Here is a 20,775-nt window from a genome sequence, read left to right on the forward strand (position 1 = left end):
GGCCGAGGCAGGTGGATCACCTGGGGTCAGGAGTTCGAGACCAGACTGGCCAACAGGGCAAAGCTTCGTCTCTACTAAAAATACAAAAATTAGCTGGGCATGGTGGTGGGTGCCTGTAATCCCAGCTACTCAAAAGGCTGAGGCAGGAGAATCACCTGAGCCGGGGAGGCAGAAGTTACAGTGAGCCAAGATTGAGCCTCTGCACTCCAGCCTGGGTGACAGAGCGAGACTCCATTTCAAGAAAGAAAAAGAAAATTAGATATTCTGCCCTATTTCAATGCTCTTCTTTCCTATATTACTTCTGCAAAAGGCATGAGGTCAGCAGTCAAAGGGAAATGCAGAGTCATTGAAGTTTACCTGTGTAGATAGGTCAACACCAGACATTCTGAGCATCTTTGTTAGAATATATTTTGTAGATGTTGGCAACTCAATCCATTGAAAAATGATGATGAGAAGCACCTGGGAACCTAGAGGTGGAACTTTCTACAGCTCAGGGAAAGGCACAGTGTAGCTCCATTTTTCTGGAGCATGGTGGGGCGCTGGTGAATCTGGGAGAGGGGCAGAAGAAGCTAGTACCTTAAGTCATGAAAATGAAACAAGCAAGTGAACTTCAGAAAGTTGTGAAGGAAAGACAATAGGAAGACCATCAATCCTCTTTAAACTGTGAAAACAAAGCTTGCCACCAAAATATAGCAAAAGGATTAGAAAGCAACTTTTCACCTGCCCTTGAAGGAATTGTATAGGTCTAGAATTTACATCCTAGCTTGACATCCAAGCTTGATACCCCTTTGGTAATAAATGGCTAAGCAAAAAGCTTAGAAAATTTTTCACCTCCAAACATGATATTAAGCAGCAGTTAATTTGTTTTTTACATAACACTGAATGTTCAAATAAGAATTTCTTAAAAGCTTTAACAAATGAAAAGTATTTCAGAAAAGAGAGAACACTCAGTGAGAGGGAAAGCACTTAAAGGTAAGCACTTCTGTTATCAGAGGACTGAACACACCCATGAGGAAAGGAGTATGATCAAGAGAAAGACACCAGCACTGCCTGTAGTCAAACCAGGAAAAACCAAATCTGGGGTAGTATTCTGAAACCCTCCTGGAATAACCACCTTCTATTTGTTGTTAAAATAAATAACACAGGCCAGGCGCAGTGGCTCATGCCTGTAATCCCAGCACATTGGGAGACCGAGGCGGGCGGATCACCTGAGGTCGGGAGTTCAAGACCAGCCTAATCAACATGGAGAAACCCCGTCCCTACTAATATAAATAAATAAGTAAATAAAATAGGCCAGGCGTGGTGGCTTACGCCTGTAATCCCAACACTTTGGGAAGCTATGGCAGGTGGATCACCTGAGGTCAGGAGTTCAAGACCAGCCTGGCCAACATGGTGAAACCCTGTCTCTACTAAAAATACAAAAATTAGCTGGGTGTGGTGTGGGTGCCTGTAATCCCAGCTACTTCAGAGGCTGGGGCAGGAGGATGGAGAATGGCTTGAACCCAGGAGGCAGAGGTTGCAGTGAGCCGAGATCCTGCCACTGCACTCTAGCCTGGGTGACAGGGCGAGACTCTATCTCAAAAATAAATAAATAAATATAAATAAAATAAAATAGACTTGTATATAATATAGACCCAATACAAACCGAGTTTTCACATGAGCTTATCTGTTCCTCCTTATCTGTACTCACAAAGACATTAGTATCTTTCTACAATGTTCACAAATCACAAGAATCAAGATTTAAGTCCAGTACTTCTGATAGTAAGTCCAGTACTTAGGCCATTTTTTCCATGACCTAGCTCTCTTTAGATGCTGATCTTAACGGCATAACCAATTAATAGAAACTTATTGAGCTCTTTTCCATCCTCAAAGACTATAGTGTATGACTTTTTAATTATTGCCCTCTAAAAATTTTTCCAACAACAAATAAGAACTTTGCCAGGCATATAAAATAAGCCCTTAATCTAATATACAGTGAGAGCTCAGTAAGTACTCACTTATGGGTTAATGCTATAAGGTGAGTTAGAGCAATCACCTAAGACATGGTCTTTGCTAAACTAAGTGATACTGACCAAAAGAACTAGGGATTCCAGGAAGTAAAATCTAGGATGGATGGAGGATCTGAAACTTAAGCTGGCCTTCAAAGAAGAGTGGTATTTGGCTAAAATGAGAGGAGAGAGGAGCATATTCAGAGAGTATGGGGACAGGGTGACAACTAGGGTGAAGATCATAGCGACTCAAGTCTTATCTTTGAAAGTGAATATGGGGATATGGGTGCTGACAGGACAGCGATTAGCATAATTGAACTGGAAAATATAGAAATTGTATATTGTCCTTTACAGATGAGAAAAATTTAAATGCAGAAAGATTTAAAACATTGTTGCACAAAGTCCCACTGCTTGTAGGTGGCAAAGTTAAAATTAGAATCTCACCCTATTAACCCTTGGCCCATCACTCTTTCTACCATACCAAGTTGTAGTTAAAACAACTCAATGAGGGTGGGTCCAGTGGCTCATGTTTGTAATCCTAGCATTTTGAGAAGCCAAAGTGGGAGGATTGCTTGAGCCCAGGAGTTTCAGACCAGCCTGAGCAACATAGTGAAACCTCATCTCTACAAAAAACAAAACAGTTAGCCAGGTGTGGTAGTGTGCACATATAGTCCCAGCTAGTCGAGGGGCTAAAGTGGAAGGATCACAAACAAACAAAACAATTGACTATTCTTTAAGTGATAGTTATTATAATTTGAAGAGTATGACACAAAAATACCTACTTATCTGCTATTAACCTATTGAATTAGTCTTTCTCAAGAATTTGAAACATTTCTGCCTCAGGTAGCTTTAATAAATAAAATAATATCATTTAAGTTTAGGGTACTTATCTGAAAAACAAAATTAATCATTTTAAAATACAGATGCTCATGATTATAACTATATTACAATGACTGCCTTCAAATAAGAAAAAAGTAGCCAAGATGGAATCAAAGTGTTAGAATTTGGAGATTGAGCAGATTTTTTTAATTAAACTTTAATTCTTTTTAAAGCAGTTCTAGGTTCACAGCAAAATTAAGTAGAAAGTACAGATTGTTCCCATATACACCCTTGTCCTCTGCTACAAAACCTCCCTCACTATTGACATCCCTCATAATATTGGCACATTTATTACAATCAATAAGCCTATCAATAAACCTAATGATCTGTGATATCAGCACATTATTTTCGGCTGGGCGCGGTGGCTCACACTTGCAATCCCAGCACTTTGGGAGGCCAAGGGGAGCAGATCATGAGGTCAGGAGTTCGAAACCAGCCTGGCCAACATGGTGAAACCCTGTCTGTACTAAAAATACAAAAATTAGTTGGGCGTGGTAGTACACGCCTGTAATCCCAGCTACTCAGGAGGCTGAGGCAGGAGAATTGCTTGAACCCGGGAGACAGAGGTTGCAGTGAGCCGAGATCACACCACTGCACTCCAGCCTGGGCGACAGAGCGAGATTTCATCTCAAAAAAAAAAAAAAAAAAAAATCATTTTCACCCAAAGTACATTGTTTGCCTTAGGGTTCACTCTCAGTGTTGTACATTCTATGGGTTTTGACAAAGGTATAATGACATACATCCACCATTGTAGTAACCACAGAACAGTTTCACTACCCTAGAAATCCTGTGTTCGATTTATCCCTCCCGCACCCCTAATCCCTGGCAACCACGAATAGTTTTTACTGTTTCCATAGTTTTGTCCAGTGAAATTCAAAATTCGAAGTACTATTTCTACTGAATGAGTATCGCTTTTCATTGTCGTAAAGTTGAAAAATCGTAAGTTGAACCATTTTAAGTCAGGACCATCTGCATTTTTCTCAACCTATGGTTTGTATTCTCATTCTCTTGACATTGTCTTTCACAGAGCGGAAGTTTACAATTTTAATGAAGTCCAGCTAATCAGTGATTTCTTTCACAGATAGTGCCTTCGGTGCTGTATCTAAAAAGTCATCACAATATCCAAGATTACTGAGATTTTTTCCTATGTTATTTTCTATGAGCTTCATTGTTTTGCATTTACATTTTGGTTTATGATCCACTTTGAGCTGCTTTTGTGAATGCCTGTAATCCCAGCTACTCAGGAGGCTGAGGCAGGAGAATCACTTGAACCCGGGAGGCAGAGGTTGCAGTGAGCCAAGATCGCACCATTGCACTCCAGCCTGGGTGACAGAGTGAGACTCCGTCTCAAAAAAAAAAAAGTACAGTCCCAAAAAGGAGGGAAAAGAGGATGGGGCTCTTGGTAATGGCTTTATGCCTCATTTGCCTATGCCAATGTCTCCTTTATCAGAGATTTAATCATATTTTATGTGTTTCTGAAATTTTCTCTAGTCACTGCTATATGTGTCTGTTGTTTCCTAAGTTCCTAAGGACAAGAATTACGTCTTTTACTTCTGGATCCTTCATTTCATTTGTTTGTATATTCAGCAGATATTTTATTAAATGTCTAAATGTCCAGATATTGTGTTAAGCCCTAGCACTGAATAAGGCATGCACTAAGTGCACAGAAAAAAAATTTTTCTAATAAATGAGAAACCTCACACTGTAGCTACATAACATTATAAACAGCTTGAGAGGCAGCAATATGATTTATTCTTTTCATAACAACAAATAGGGCATAAATAATAAATTTATTTATTATTTTGTTGTGTTTAATAAACACATATTGAGTAACTGATAGCAAATAAAACATAATACTAATACAAGGTTGTAATAATAGAGAAATTGTGCAAAGGGTAGAAGGAATTCATGAGAACTCTGCATTTTGTTCTCAGTTTTTCTATAAAGCTAAAGTTGCTCTATAATTTTTAAAAATTATAAAAAATATAAAATTTGGGGTCCTATTTATAGCATAACACCTGACTTCACTGACAATCACCATTTAATAACTATTTCTGTATTATTTTTGAATTACAGTTCAGTAAACTTTAAAAGCTAAATTTTATTAACCCAATGTGGATACCAATTTTCTAAATCAAGTTTCGTACAGTCAAATTCGTATTATACTCCCTAGAATCTAAAGCAATGAATGCTTATAAATGCTTGTAACTTCATGGGGTTTGTTCATCATAAAACATAGAACAGTGTCCAGCAGAGAATAGGTATCCAATAACTACTTACTGAAGAGTAAATAAATAAATACAGCAAAAACAAAATTATGACAGAGTTTACCAGGATGCTATGATATTTTTAATAGATAAAAAATATACCTGTGAATTTTTTAAAATCACTACTATTTAAGAGAAAAATAAAATCAGTGGAAAACTATCTTAGACATGAGAGTTCACTGAAATTTGTATGGTTTCATGTTTTTTGGATTCATAAGAGCATTCAAATTTTAAAAGGAAAAAATGAAAAATGCTACATTACTTGCCCTCATGTTTAATCCATCTCCCATCTCAATTTATTTTGGCTACCTAAGCTATTAAGGCCCTAAGGATTATCTTGCATTACAGCAAAATTTGCGGGTTTAGCTACCTACGAAATATGTCCCAAAGGGTATCCACACCTACCATCTTCACAGGTACAGTGCTTTCCAGTTTCCTATACATTATCTTATCTAAACTCAAATGAAGGGGATAAAAACTCATGGGGAAATTGAGGACCAAAGAAGTTAAAAAACTCCTCTGAGGTCGAAACCCTAGAAAATGATGGTGGTGGGACTAGAGCCTCACTACGTGTTCTTTTCACTACATCACGCATTTGAAGTTCTATTTATCACATGCCCTCTCCCTCTCACTCACACTACAGAGCACCAGCTAGCACTAACCTCGGAGCTATAGATCCAAAGGGCCCCTCACAGATTTTTGTGGGGTTCTTTTAGGCACAAATCACAAGCCACAGACGACTTAATGAGTGGATCCATTACAGACAATATCCAATTTCCAGGGGAAGCCCGGCTAAACTCAGGAGCTCTGTAGTAAGTCCAAACCCATGTTTAGAATTCCTCTACCTTTGCATTGCCCTTCCAGGCCTTAGCGACTCTTGTGCTGGCTCAAAACTGACCTTCTTCAGCATTTCAAAGCCAAAGTAAGATTCCAGCTAATAAGTATATAATTTGCCAAATGCTGGGATTTATAAAATTAGGAAACATCAAATATTTCTATGCAAAACAATTAGAAAATAAGAGAACTATTTTTAGCCAAATCATATGTGAATAATGCAGGCTTAATAATAGCATATTTAAATGTATACAAATATAGTTACAAGAGAGAAAAAGTTTACAGAGATCATCACTTTAGACACGAGGTGATTGATGTTCCAATAAACATCCTTGACAGGTATCTGGACATCTCAGCTTCTTTACTAAACTATGTTATTAGCACAGTGTTAATAAATCTTTGATGAATAGAATTAAATCAAATGGAATAAAATTGAATTGCCAAAGACAACACAGTTGGAGATTTATCAGCAGAGGTACTTAATTCTGTTTCACATCAGAATCACCTAGGGAGCAGTTCAAAGTACTGATTCCCAATCTCCAACCTCAGATATTCTGATTTGATTGGTCTGAAAATCTTTTAAGGTCTACTTGGGTTTTCTAATTTCCTGGTGAACAGTCCTCATTGTGAATGGTTGCTGCATTCAGAGAAGCCCTGGGATGCCTGGGGATGCTGGACACATTTCTGGACTGACTAGTCATTGTTGCGACAGAGTTGATCAATTCATATGTTGCACAGCTTCAAACAGGGCAAGAGGTATAAAGAGTCCAGTGTGTCTGTGTTGTGGACAGGTCACCATTTATGTGAGCTGGCACAAGAACGTTAACATGTCTGTGGAGGGCCACTTTTAGACGTGTGTTTGCTTTCTGGATGCCTGCGAGACGTGTGTTTGGATTGTGTGTTTGAGGTGAGGGTGATGTGAAGTGCCTGAAAGCAGATCTTGTAAAGAAGCTTGGGAAGGATATCTGAGAGCTCATGCGAATTGAAAATGGTGTGACATGAATGTATGGGGGGTGGCCGCTCTAATTTTTTCATGTGTCTATTAAAAACGCAAATACGTGGAAAGGTTTGAAGTAAATTCACTGTGTGTGATAGAGAATTCATATGACTTCAAGACTGGGGAGCAATTATACAAGAAGGAAAGAAAAGTGGGAGTTCGCAGAGTGGCTAGGGGAGAATAAGCAGGTGATAAGGTTGTGTGCTTGGACATGGAGACTCTGTTGAGGAATCTAAGTGAAAGGCATTCTGGAAACACCTTACCCACTTCCGTTACATTTAAGGTTTCTAAAGCAAATGGATCTTACCCAGAAACAGAGGCTGAGGCCTCCCCACTACAGGCTGGCTCTCCACCCTCACCCCAGGAGCAGCGGCCTCCCTTCTGACTGCAGGCACAGAATAGGGAATGCCAGGGAAAGGATGAAGGGAGATGTGCCTGCCAGTGACAAGAAGGTCCTGGGTCAAGGATCTGCCCTCAGCTAGACACGAAGCTCCTCAAATGTCAGTCTTGTCTGAGAAGCAATCAGGGGACTGGTCCTGACTAAACACTTCCTTTTCAGAGACAGGGGATGCTTCACCAAGCACAGTGTCCTTCAGCCTGCACTGCTTTGGGCAAGGAATCACATCAAACCAGGCCAGCAGAGGAGAATTTAAGAGACAGAATTTAAGACAGAGCCCTCAGGAATATTCCCCTGGGAGGGAGGAAGGCCTGCTTCCATTCAAAGGAGATGGGCACTAAGACTGAGGCCACCCATTTCAGAGTTTCACACACATCCAAATCCATCTGCCCTCCCACCAGCATCAGCACTGACTGCCAGACCCAGCACCACAGCACCGACTGCCAGACCCAGCACCACAGGGGCTGCCTCATATGACGTTCTGGTATTTACTGATCCTAATCGAAAGAGCTGATATGGGTAAGCCCTTGATAGCCTTCAGCATGCATGTCCAATACCTCTTGCAGCAATCACACTGAAAGGTACTGCCATTGTTCCCATATAATAAATACAGAAGTCAAGGTGCAGAAAGGCAAAGCAACTTTGCTAAGTAGTAAAAGGTAGAGCCAGAACTTATCCTGAATCTTCTGACTCTAAGTCCCAGGCTCTTTGCATAACAAAGGTAAGTATATACCAAAGACCCAGAAATCAACCCCACATCTGATATCCAGACAAATGTTCAGTCAAGTGCAGAAGTGGCCTCCAAGAGGAGCAGTAGGGATTCTGCTCCTGTAGCCTGACACCTTCACCTCCTGATCAGCCAGTGAAATACGGAATTTGACCCCAAAGGTAACCAAATGCAAGGGAGATGAGGGGAGTATCATTGAATAGTGATTCCAAGCATAGGTTTTAGAGTCAGATATACATGAGTTTCAAATGTATTAGCTACATTTCCTTGAGCAACTAATTTCACTTCTCTAAGCATTAATGTCCTTACATGTAAGATAGAAATGCCTTACATAGCTGTGAGAATTCAATCAAATTATGTATGAAAAGCTCTGAGCATAAATTATTTATTATTTTGAGCCTGGTGCGTAGAAAATACTCAGAATTTAGCTTCTTTTCATTTTACACACACACAAAAAAAATAACGATAGACATCATTAGCTGATGAGCCGCCATTGGCATCCTCTCTATTACTGATAATTAACGTCCTTGTGGTGACTTGCTCATCGTACTGCCTCTATTGTCTCAGCCAGAATAAGCCTTAAAAAGGAAATGAAACCAGAGGTATGGAGTGGAAAGAACACTGGACTAGCAGTAGAGAGAATCTCAATTTCATTTTCAGCTCTGCTACAGATGTACTGTGGGACTTGAACAGGTTGGTCCCCTTCCTATCATTTTTTACATCTGTGGAGCGAGGGGGTCAGATGAGAGGCCTAAGGCCCTTTTCAGGACTCTTAACTCTGTGTTGTAGGAAGCCAACGGTCGGCAAAATGGTGCTGAACCCCCTACTGGCTTGAACAGTACGAACTCTTGCCTCAAATGGCTGGTCTGAGAGTTTCAGCCACTGGGAACAGTTCTCTTTCCCTTTGGATGGGACTCTTGAACCTAGGCCAGGACTCAGAGGTCCCAAATGAAAACAGCCCCAAGTCATTCCACAACAAAGGGAAAGGCACCCAGAGCCAGCGAGGAGATGAGTCTGGGAAGCTGTATTTCACTGTCACAACTGAAAAATCTTCCATGTACCCAGCCTCCCCCTAGCCACCCCAAATCTCAGGGGGAAGCCACCCCTCATCCAAAGTTACCCTTCTCACAAGTAAATCAGCAACTCCCCTGAAAAACAAAAAGTGCTTGGTCTACACTATCTCCAAAACTCAGGACCTTCTAACACCACTACTAAATGTCTAAAAACTTAGCTCTCCTGCTCTGCCTTCTTCATCCTGAAACTAACTCTGCAATCGGCCTGTCTTGCCTGCCAACAATTTCAATTCTGCTAACACTGTTTATTGTATCTTGCAGCTGCTATGGATTCATTTATTTTGCTTCAGCCTTCTTTGGTTATTACTGCTCTTTATTCTTCCCTTCATAGCATAAATCCAGACCCCCAAAAACATGGGATCTGATTTCTCGAGTCTGTGGTGCCTCATTCCGTTCCCTTCCTTGTCTGACTTAAAACGCCCTTCTGTTTCCTTTTTAAAACTTTTCCTGAAACACCAAAAGAAGTATATGCGGAGCTTTCATTTTCAAAAAAGAAAAAATAATAAAGAAAAAAGACCCACATAACTTACTTTCATCCAGGGGTGCACAGTTTTGGAAAGAAGAAAACAGAGCTATAATCCACTGCGTTTCCCCAACCCAAAAAGAAGAATTTGTTGTGAAACGCTTCTTTTTCCACTTTGCTGGTGAAGGAGCCCGGTGGTAGGCATACATCCACAGGCTGATGCAAGATGCCTTTGAGAGAAACCTCACATTCTGAGGATTCCTGGGAAAGCGCCAGGGATCCCAGCATCCAATATATTGCACATTTGGTTTCAATTAGGAAGGGGGTTGGGGAGGGAAGAAGGAAAGTCACCAATCAGAGCTGTTTTCTGTTTGGAGACTATTTCTTTTGACCCAAGGGACTATGGGCAAAGCTATAATTTACAGCAAAACCCATTCATAGAAGAAAAAAATATGTATAACCATAGGACAGACTTAAAGACACCGCTCCCTTCTGCCTTATTCCCACCCATATCCATCTCCTCTTCCTTCCCCTCCATCTAAGACTTGATCCCCATCCTGTGATCCCCACCCCCCGCCGCCTACCCCACACCTCATTTTTCTTACTTGAGCTGAAGCTATAAGCAAAACTTAAAGTTTGGAGTTTCTTCCAGTTGAAGCTTCCAGGACAGTTGGGGCACACACGCAGAGCTGACCTTTAGTATTTTGACCATGAAAGCCTAGAGCTGAGCTCTCCCGTGAAAGATTTGATTTAATCCCTTCCCACCACTGCTCCCCCCCACCAAAAAAAAACTGGAAAGTGCCAGAATCCAGGATTCCTATTTTTTTCCACTCAATTCCCAGTTGGCTGCTGCCTCTGAGGGTCTGTTGCCTGTCCTGGATTCATGCTGCTAAATGAAAACACAAGCATTTATAAGGACTTTCTAAATTATTTTGTGAACTTTTTTTTCCCTCCTTTATCTTCTCCCCGCTTCCACAGCCATAGTCAGAGATCATGTGAAAGGGGCGGGTAGGCAACAGGGGAGGAGCCTTCACTCCACTCTCCAAACGATAACTAATAACCCTCTCCATCCATCCAGGCTCCAGCCTTAACCCTTCAGAGCCTGGATCATTCCTGACCAAGCCCACGCTGGGCTGTTCTGGAGGTTCTGATTCTCCGTGAGTATGGAGAATGCAGAGCAAGCAGGGACCCAGGGGCAGGAGATCCAAAGAGGGAGGTAGATGGCAAAAGGCAGGTTAAGAAGACCAAGCTTACCTTTGAGAACCAGACTTCTCGTAAAGAGACCTCCTTTCTCTGGGCTCTGGAGCTATCACCAGCTCCTCTCTGTTTGTAGTTAATCTGGGATTGCACAGTCTCCAAGATGAGCAAGAAAAGAAGTGAGCAAACAGGAAAGGGAAGATGGAAAGAGATCATGGAGGAACGTTCCCATAGTAAGTTAGGGGCAGGAGATGTTTCATAAGGGAAATGGAAAGGCACACACACACACACACACACACTCACACACAATGAGGGTGGCCATGAAACTGAGAGCCAGTGTTGAGTCAGTGTTAAGTCCCTAAAAGTCTCATAAGCTCAGCACCAGTCTGAGGGTCAGAAAGCAGCCATTAATATCTGTGCCTCATAGCTGTTATAGAAAAGGACACGGAGAACATGGGAATGGTTCAGAGGGCAGCCATGGAAATGATTAAAGGCAGCAAGCAAGACCTTAGAGAAAAAACTAGAACTAGGGTTAGTTTATGAAGAGAAAAGACACTGCAGAGATCAACTTATTAAGAAGACTCTTCAAATAACTTACAGCATCTGAAGTCAGGTCCGAGGGTGACTCAGGCCGGACATGCAGCTCAACTCAACAAATATGTGTTGGGCTCTTATCAGGCACTTTACTGGGTGCTGGCCAGAGACAACTAGAAATCCTCCTCAAATGTCTACGCCTGTAGTAGTTCACCTCTTTGGCATTACTATAAAGAATGTACCAAAAATACAATCTGTGATTTCACAGATTTGGTGATACTATAAGTCAAATGTGGAAGACAGTAACAACTTCATAAAACCAGACTGAGCCTGATAAAGGACAGGGCCTGTAGATATGGGTATGTGTTTTCCTTTTTCATTTTAAGGTGGTTCTACTCCATAGGTGAGATTGTTTTTCTCTGTGTATGTGTAATTAGGACTCAAGTTGTAGTCTTAATTGAGCCAGGGCTGAGCCAGTGATGTAGACTGCAAAACCCAGACACACCTGGGTTTGTCTGAGGCAGACTGGGCAGTCAAGAGTCTATTTGTATATAGACCAGGACACTTCTGGGGAAGAACTCGCTGAACACAGACAGGACCAAGGGATAAAAGTCCCAAGAACAACTGAGCTATGTCAACAGTAAGGAGTAGCTCAACGGAAAATAGCATGTCTATCAATCACTCAAAACACCATCTACATCACGCAGGCTATTCTCAGCCAAAGCTGGGGTCTAATCTTGAACTCTAGGAAGAAGGTTCTACAAAGAAAAGAGCAAGGAAAAGCTGAAAGTGATATTTTACTAAAATACTTGAGGGATATTTAAAGCATGAGGAGGATTCATTAGCTTGAAGTCAACTCTGGTTGAGTGACAACCAGTGTTCAGCCTTGACACCAGCCACTGCTGTAGGAAGCCAGAGCTGGAAAGTAAGAAAATGGCAAATGCTAACTTCAAAGCCGACAGGACTAACCCATGGAACACACAGAAGAAATGTCCTGGGAACTCTCAGAGCTATTTGGTAGAGTTTTGAGTAAGACTGGAATTCCTAATATTGTGGGAACAGATGTGGAGAAATACCATTTTATTACTCTTCTGTGAACAGATTTTACCCCCTGGTTGGTCTGGCTTGGGAAATGTGAGTCATTGCATTCAGAATTATTTATGTTCCATAGGCAGTAATGTATTTTGGTTATGAGGACGGTTTTACACTGAAAACAAATGATTAAAAAACAATATAGAATTCCATTACTGGGATTTTACTAAAAATAGGACAGATCTATCCAGAATGGTCAAGATACAGTGTTAATTAGAAGTAAGATGTGCAAGATGGCTTTTCAAGACCTTTTCTAGTCTTCTAGTCTACAAACCAAGGTTCAAGTAAATACAAAAGTTGAGCATTGAAATAACTATAATATTTCTGTCTCTAAATAGCTATGAGCTGGATGTTTTTGTGATGCCTCAGGACATAAAATGATGGATGAAAGTAAAATGAATTAACCTAACTTAGTTTGAGAAACACACACATACCTTAAAAGGATACATGGGTATTCACACAAACCAAACCCATGTGGTACATTTAACTTCACAAGGAATTTAAGCCACAAATTAGCCACCACCAGTAACTTAGTCAACAGGTTTTTCTTCTCTCCTGTCCTGTCCTGTCTTCTCTTCTCCTTTCCTCCTCTCTTCTCTTCTTTCCTCTCTTCTTCTCCTCTCCTCATTCTCTTATTTCTTCTCTCTCTCATTCATTTCTTGTCTCTCTCTCCTGTGCTTACTGCTGCTCATTTTGCTTTATCCCATGCTCTTTCAGCAAACCAGCCTTTTCTGCTTATTTTCGCATAATATTATAGCTGGTTATAATAGGCACCTGTAATAGTGCCTTAGTTCTCAAATTTATCTCTCCTTGCTTCAAGCGATCATGAGAGAATGACAGATATTATGGGAGTCCAGTTCTAGAATGCTGGGATGGAGAATTTTATTGGTCAAATGTGTTTCTTATGCGCATCCTCTATCTCTAAACTGTAGAGGGCAATGAATGGATCATATAATATGAATATGGCTCCAAGAGCTCATACGCATACATGAATCAATTCTCAGAAAAGGGATATCATACATTAGAAGACGCCCCAAAATTGTCTGTTACACCAATAATTAGCCAAGCATGACAATCCCTGGATTTTAAAGAAATTATGCCTTACTAACACAAAAGCAGAGAATATTGTGTACTTTGGAGTTATATCCTGCACACATTTAACTTAAGCACCAATTTTAGAACCTAATTCTTTTTCTTTTAATTTTATTTTATTTTTATTTATTTATTTATTTATTTTTGAGACAGAGTTTCGCTCTTGTCACCCAGGCTGGAGTGCAATGGCATGTTCTTGGCTCACAGCAACCTCTGCCTCCCAGGTTCAAGCGATTCTCCTGCCTCAGCCTCCTGAGTAGCTGGGATTACAGGTGCACACCACCACGCCCAGCAAATTTTTGTATTTTTAGTAGAGACGGGGTTTCACCACGCTGGCCAGGCTGGTCTCAAACCACTGACCTCAAGTGATCCACCCGCCTCGGCCTCCCACAGTGCTAGGATTACAGGCATGAGCCACCGCGCCTGGCCTCCAATTTTAGAACCTAACTCTTAAGACTCCCTGTTACTGGTTGTTCTATCCATAATAGACAAATCCATTGACATATATTAAGGCATAAAGGCTTAATAGTCTTTAAAAATCAGTATGGAGGAACTCTTGTAGACAATAGAAACACTTTAGTTTTCTAAAAAGCGAAATAGTCTGAATGTTCAGACAGCTGCATATAGACTTGCTTTTAGTGTCTTCCTGAATTTACCCCATGATTCTCGAATTTTAGTGTCCTTAAGAATTATCCTATGAAGTCATATCCACAGAAGTATGTATACTATCTTATAAGTGATTTAAAGGTCTTTCAAAGATAATTTTAACTCTAAGAGATTGTTCACTTTATCTTCTGGGTCCTAACCCTGCACACTACTAGGTGCTGTTCTCCTGTCGGAGACTTTCATTGAAAATGATCCAATTACAAACCCCTAGGGGGCAGAGTCACCTTGAACAAGTCATTCACTTTTCTAATTGTAAAATGGGGGACAATATGAACTGAAAATTCACAGGATTGGGAAGATCAAATAAGATCCAGAAAGAATAATTTATTGAGTACAATTAGCAGGAAGGGAGATTCAGGATATGTAAAGCAGAACTTTTGACATATAAAACTTCTGACACTGTATACCAGACACTGTTATAAGAATTCTAGATTTATTGTTTCATTTAACACTCACAAGAATTTTATGGGATGGGTACTATTATTTTCCCAATGGCCATATGAGGAAACCAATGCACAGAGAAGTTAACTTGCCCAAGATCATACCTGCCAGAGCTAGAATACGTGTGTGTATGTGTGACAACAAAATGTGTGTCTGTGTGACAATAATATGCTATGTGTTTGTGTAGTGAACAGGAAAAATTTCAGAGCAGTTAGGAAATAGTTAATTCTTAGTTTTTCAGAGTTTGAAGTCTTGTCATCCATATGGAAAATCATCTATGCCCTTTTTTTCCCATCCTTTGCTCTCCTGAAGCCCACCAATGACTATGTTCCTACCCCTTAGCACGTCCACCAGAGAAAGAGATGAGAAATCAAAAAAGGAACATTCAAATCAGTCCATCTGGTGACTCTCCCACGGAGGAACTGAAAAGTTAAGAGAAAGTTAAGGTTAATGGCCAAAATAAGACTCTTATTTGTCTGTTTCTAACAATGCCACATACAATATTTCACAGTTCAAGGAGTGCTTTCACAGACATGAGTTCATCTGATCCCCAGACAGCCCCAATATGTACTCAGTGCAGATATTAATATCCTCACTTCACAGAAAGGAAAATGAAGCTCAGGGACTTGGTAACTTAGTTGAGGTTTTTTGCTGTTAAGTAACAGAATCTGAGTTTGAATCCAGTTCTTGAGATTCTCAGTGCTCCTCCTGCCCATTTGGCATCAATAACAAACCTCAGAGCCTCTAGACTCTTAATTTACACTCAATTCTGGAGTGCGAGGTTATCTGGTCTCCCTGCCTGCTTTGCTGTTCTTTCATTTTCTTTTTCATTGTAGAGAAAGAATAGCAATTCCTTGCCTCGGCAGAAATTCTAAGATGAGAGGTGAAGAAATAGACACAGAAATCTCAGAATTGTAACTCAGCTTTAGCTTCCTTGAAGAGAGTGAGGCTACAGAAAGTTTTTAAATTACTTATTTTATATAATGATCAAGGATATAAACCCTTCTCCAGGCTACAGTCTGGCACCCTAAACCATCCCTGTCAGATAAGATAGCAACCTTCTTTTAAGCATCTCCAGGAAACAGGATCTCTCAACAGTCCTCAGTGTTTATCAACATTCAGTGTCAAAAGTTCTGCTTTATGTATCCTGAATCTCCCCACTGCCATTTGAACCCTATCCTTGTCTGTACTCTTTGGAAACAACCCTCAGCTAGTTGAACCATCTCCCAGCTCCTCATGCACCCCTGTGTCCAAGCAGAGTGAACTTGGAGCAGCAGTGTTACTTTTCCATGCTCAGGCCCAGTTTTCAAGAATCATCTTATACTTAATAATAACCCTCCTTATGAAACTTAAAGACTCTCAGCTGCCTCGCTTCCAGGCTGGAGTTTTTCCAGCATCCATGAGAGAATCAACATAGTCCCCACTGACTCTACTGATCCAAGAAGTTTGGAGGATAAAGGACTTTTAGTTATTGAGCTTTATTTTTAGTGATTCATTCCTCTTTTCCCATCGATCTCTGGAGGGCACTGGAAGTCTGGGAGGTTAATATCTGTGAGTACTTTTTGGGAGGGAGTATCTAAACAATTCTTAAAAATTATTTTACCCACTAAAACATCTCTCTTTAGGGACTCTGTTTGCATAATGTCCTATCGTCCCACTCTTAATGCATAACTCTATCCCAGTGTTCTGAGTTACACCATAAACACTACCTCTCTGTTTCTAACACACAACATATTTCAAAGCAGAAAGGAATTTATAGCACCAGTGTTATTTTTCCATGTACAATTCCAGTTTGCAATGTCCAGCAGCACTCAAATTGCCTTTCGAGATAAAGACCAGATTCTGATTCTCTGTAATCCTTGTCTGTTTCTGGGAAGGCTCAGATGTTTATCTTATGGATGGAATCTGTGTTCTTCAAGGTCCTCCATGTCCCAGAGAAGAACACAGGTGCATAAGCTGTTTTCATTTCAAACATTTAAGAGATATGAGGTGAACAAAACAAATAGAAAAAATAAATAGGCAAAGAACCCCAAAACCAATCAGGGGTCAGGGGAGTGGTTTGAGGGTGATGGAATCTAGAGAAGATCACCCTATGGGATGTCAGTAATCTCTGAGAACACAGATCAAGCCCTGAAATCTTTCATTGTTTGCTTAGCCCATGGGGAGCCCCAGTTTCTTCAATAGAATGAAGATTAGAGGTAGAATTCTTTTCTTTTTCATGAGAAATCTGGAATACACTTGAGAGACCTGGCAGAAGTGAATGCAGAGATGGGTCCTCAGTCTGCATCTCTCCCACTTCCTGCAACCGAAGACCCCTGGATCCTCATCTACAGACTCAGTCTTATCCCTCCCCACCTCCTTAGAATCAATCTAAGCCTGAGGTAGGGGGATCTGTTCAGTAGCAGCTAGTCCATTTGGGATTAAAGACCTACATCTCATCTGGGCCCCAATTCCAAGTTTCATTGGCATTACTGAGGCCCAGGAGAGTAGGTGTTTGTAGGTCTTCTCAGTCTACAGTGACCTTGGTACTGCTCCCTCCCCTATAGACCTGGCCAGCAGGGAAAAAAGAATGAAGTCAATGTGCAGAAAAAAGCAAAGGCAAGTTAGACTCCTGGCAGTTTTCGAGTTCTCAGTTGCAAGCTCTTCCCAAGGTCAAGATGCTCTTCCTGCTCTTGGATTCCATATGACACTAGTGTCCATATACTGTGTTCCCATTTGCTGTTTAAACTGCATCAAACAGGCTTCTGTGACTTGAAGTCATACCCTTTTCAGGTCTCTGTAGAGGTGCCTTTTCTAGTAAATTAACTAACACTGCTACCAGAATAGAAGATAGGTATTGTCATTCCAATTATGACAGACAAGGAAACCACTCAGAGACTCATGTTGGCATTCCCAGTAACTCTTTGATGTAGGAGTAGAGCCCAGAGCACAGAATCCACAGGGAGGTATTACTCAGAAATCCAGGCAAGTAAGTACTTGGTCAACAGGTAGACAAAGAGTCAAGATCTGGTCAGGAAAGTAGACACCATATTAGGTATTTCAAGAGCATGGATTTAATAAGGAATTGATTGATCACACAGATGTTGGAGAACTGACTGAGCAAAAATTTAATAACTGCAGAAAGCAGAAAGCAATTACCATCCCAAGGCTGGGGGATGAAAAGGGGAGGGTTGGGGCTATCAGAACTTAGGCACTAGAAGAAGTGGGCACCATGAAGCTAGGGCTCTGACCTTTGAGATGGTTCATAACGTTGAACGGTGCTGGTACCATTGATGAAGCAAGTTGAGGCTGGTTCTGGGAATGTGGAAAGAAGCTGGAAGCCATAATAAACTGCCACAGTGATATGAAATGCCACTGGTGGGGCAAAGTCCCACTTCTAAAGCAATGACATTGATATCAATAAATAGAAAATTACTCTCTTCTCTCCTCCTCCTGACTTTCAGTCTCCATCTTCTGCCTCCTCTTGACAGAACTTAAGAGGAAGCCTATTGGTAAAGGAATCTCTGATTGCAGTTTGCAGAGCCTCAGATCTGACATCACAGAGCAGAGCATAGAATATTTAGAGCCGACAATAGGCAAATTACCACCACTCTTCTATCCACTCATTAAATACATTCTCTCCACCCATTACTGACCTCTGGCCCAGATTGCCACCTATATGTGTCCTCTCTCCTTAGATTCCAGGCTTTGCAATGCCACCTAAATCTTCTTTCAGTTGCCGTACCTGGTACAGTATACCAGGCACCACTTCCTCTCTACAGGGTATTTCTAAACTATAGCCCTATTCAGGCAGCTCCAACCTGCTCCTACTAATCAGATTATGCCAATACACCTCCTCAGATCGGACAACCAACCCCAGGGCCTTTGCACTTGCTACTTCCTCTGCATGGGCTACTCTTCCCCATGTAGCCACCTACACTGTTCCCTTCCTTCCTAAAGGACCTTACCAGTGAAATCTGGTGTCCATTTCTAATATTTTATCTCCATTACCATTTTCTATCCCCCTTTCTCATTTTTTGTTTCATGTTAGAGCTTATTAACACACTGCAGGCCAGGCATGGTGGCTCACGCCAATAATCCCAACACTTTGGAAGGCTGAGGTGGGAGGATACCTTGAGGCCAGGAGTTTGAGACCAGCCTGGGCAACACAGACTTTGTCTCTATCAAAAAAAAAAAAAAAAAAAAAAGGCCACATGGTGGAACATGCTTATAGTCCTAGCTATTCAGGAGGTGAAGGCAGGAGGGTCGCTTTAGCCCAGAAATTTGAGGCTGCAATGAGCTATGATCACATCACTGCACTCCAGCCTAGGCAACAGAGCAAGATCCTGTCTCAAAGAAAAAAAAACTATATAGTTTATTTGTTCATACCCCCTAGAATGTAAGCACTATTATATTGTTTACTAGCATATCTCCAAGCGTCTATAACTGTTCATAGCATATAGTAGGGATTTATAAAATATTTTTTAAATGTGGAATGAATGAATGAATACCTGAGATAAAACCTACCTGAGAAAGCTGGAAATGTCTGCGTCCTAAACAAAGAAGACAGAAGGAGACTACAGAGAATATTCCTTGCCTGCCCTGGAAGTCACCTTTAGGAGTCGACTGGAGAAATAAGAACACAAAAGCTCCTTGAGTTCTCAGGGCCATTGTGGGAGGAAGAATAAAAAGAACCAAGTGGGGAAATGCAGTGGACCATGGGTGCCCAGCTCTTTCAGCAGTTCTTACTCCAGTAAGCTGAAGGAACTGTAGCTAATGCAGCAGGAGATGTCTAAATCTCATAGTAGAGAAAGATAAATTGCTAAAAGATGAAGTGGAGGCATGTAGGTGGCAGGATGGAAACAGTAGGACATCAGGATGTGGAGGGGATGGGGACTTTGGGTCTTGACTGGCAACGCAGCATCCATCCTTCAAAAAAATTCCAGCCCCGACTAAGGGTAGGGTAGCAATGAGCTTTGATCCTTGTCCTCCAAAAAAGTTATTCCTCCATGGGTAGAGAGAATATGATTTTTACATTGAGGAATGGAGAGTTCCAGACATCATTCACCCTGATCTACCTCTGCCACTGGAGGGTGAGACATGATGGCTGGAGGAGAAACATGGTGCTCGTGTGGCCTAAAATTCCAGCAGTGATCAGGAAGTGCCAACCTTATGCCAGTAACTGAGACTCCCAGGGATGGAAGAACCCAAACTAAGGGCCAGTCTGGTCCTAATACTTTCCTGAGAGGGCTCAGGGTATCCTGTGTCTCTGGATCCTGCTTGTCTTTCCCTTCTCTGCCTCCCAAAACTCCACCCAGCTCTTCTACCTGCCAATGCATCCTGACCAGGGAGGAATAAAAGTTGGTGGCTGTGTTACACTGGGAAGTCTCCTTACTTCACCATCAGCAAGAACTCATGAATTAGGGAAGTGAACAGTATGACAGTAGGATAAGAAGTCAGAATTACAGGCTTGGAGCAGTGACTCACACCTGTAATCCCAGCATTTGGGAGGGGAAGGTGGGTGGATTACCTGAGGTTAGGAGTTCGAGACCAGCCTGGCCAACATGGTGAAACCCCGTCTCTACTAAAAATACAAAAATTAGCTGGATGTGGGGGCCGGCACCTGTAATCCCAGCTACTTGGGAGGCTGAGGCAGGAGAATCACTTGAACCCGGGAGGCGGAGGTTGCAGTGAGCCGAAATCGTGCCACTGCACTCCAGCCTGGATGGCAGAGCAAGACTCTGTCTCAAAAAAAAAAAAAAAAAAGTCAGAATTACAGGACTTTAATCCATGTTCTGCACTTATTGACCTTGAGAATCTGGGAAAGATTTCTCCAACATTCTCACAACCAACAAAATAAGTTTTCTTTCTAGAATCCCATACAAGTAACTAAAAAGGAAGCCCTTCCATCCATGACCTAAATTTTCTGTATTTCAGTTTTCTCATCTGTAAAATAGGGATATTAATAGTATTTAACCTGTGGAAATGTTGAAAGGTATAAATGAGTTAATATATTTGGAGAGTTTAGGATAGTGCTGAAGATAGTAAATCTTCCATTAATATTGGCCTTATTACCATTATAATTAGAATTATTTTTCTTAAATGTATGCTTAGCTAACCTAACTAATTAACCTAACTTTAATGGTCTT

General features: G+C 41.3%; 1 protein-coding gene across 1 annotated transcript in view; it reads right to left on the reverse strand.

The window, feature by feature from the left end:
• DDR2 (discoidin domain receptor tyrosine kinase 2) overlaps nt 1-20,775 on the reverse strand; it is a 179,647-nt gene that overhangs the window by 135,751 nt on the left and 23,121 nt on the right. The window lies entirely within an intron of this gene.

Source organism: Hylobates moloch, unplaced genomic scaffold (genome assembly GCF_009828535.3).
Source record: "Hylobates moloch isolate HMO894 unplaced genomic scaffold, HMol_V3 SCAFFOLD_8, whole genome shotgun sequence".
In the NCBI taxonomy this organism is placed as follows: domain Eukaryota; kingdom Metazoa; phylum Chordata; class Mammalia; order Primates; family Hylobatidae; genus Hylobates; species Hylobates moloch.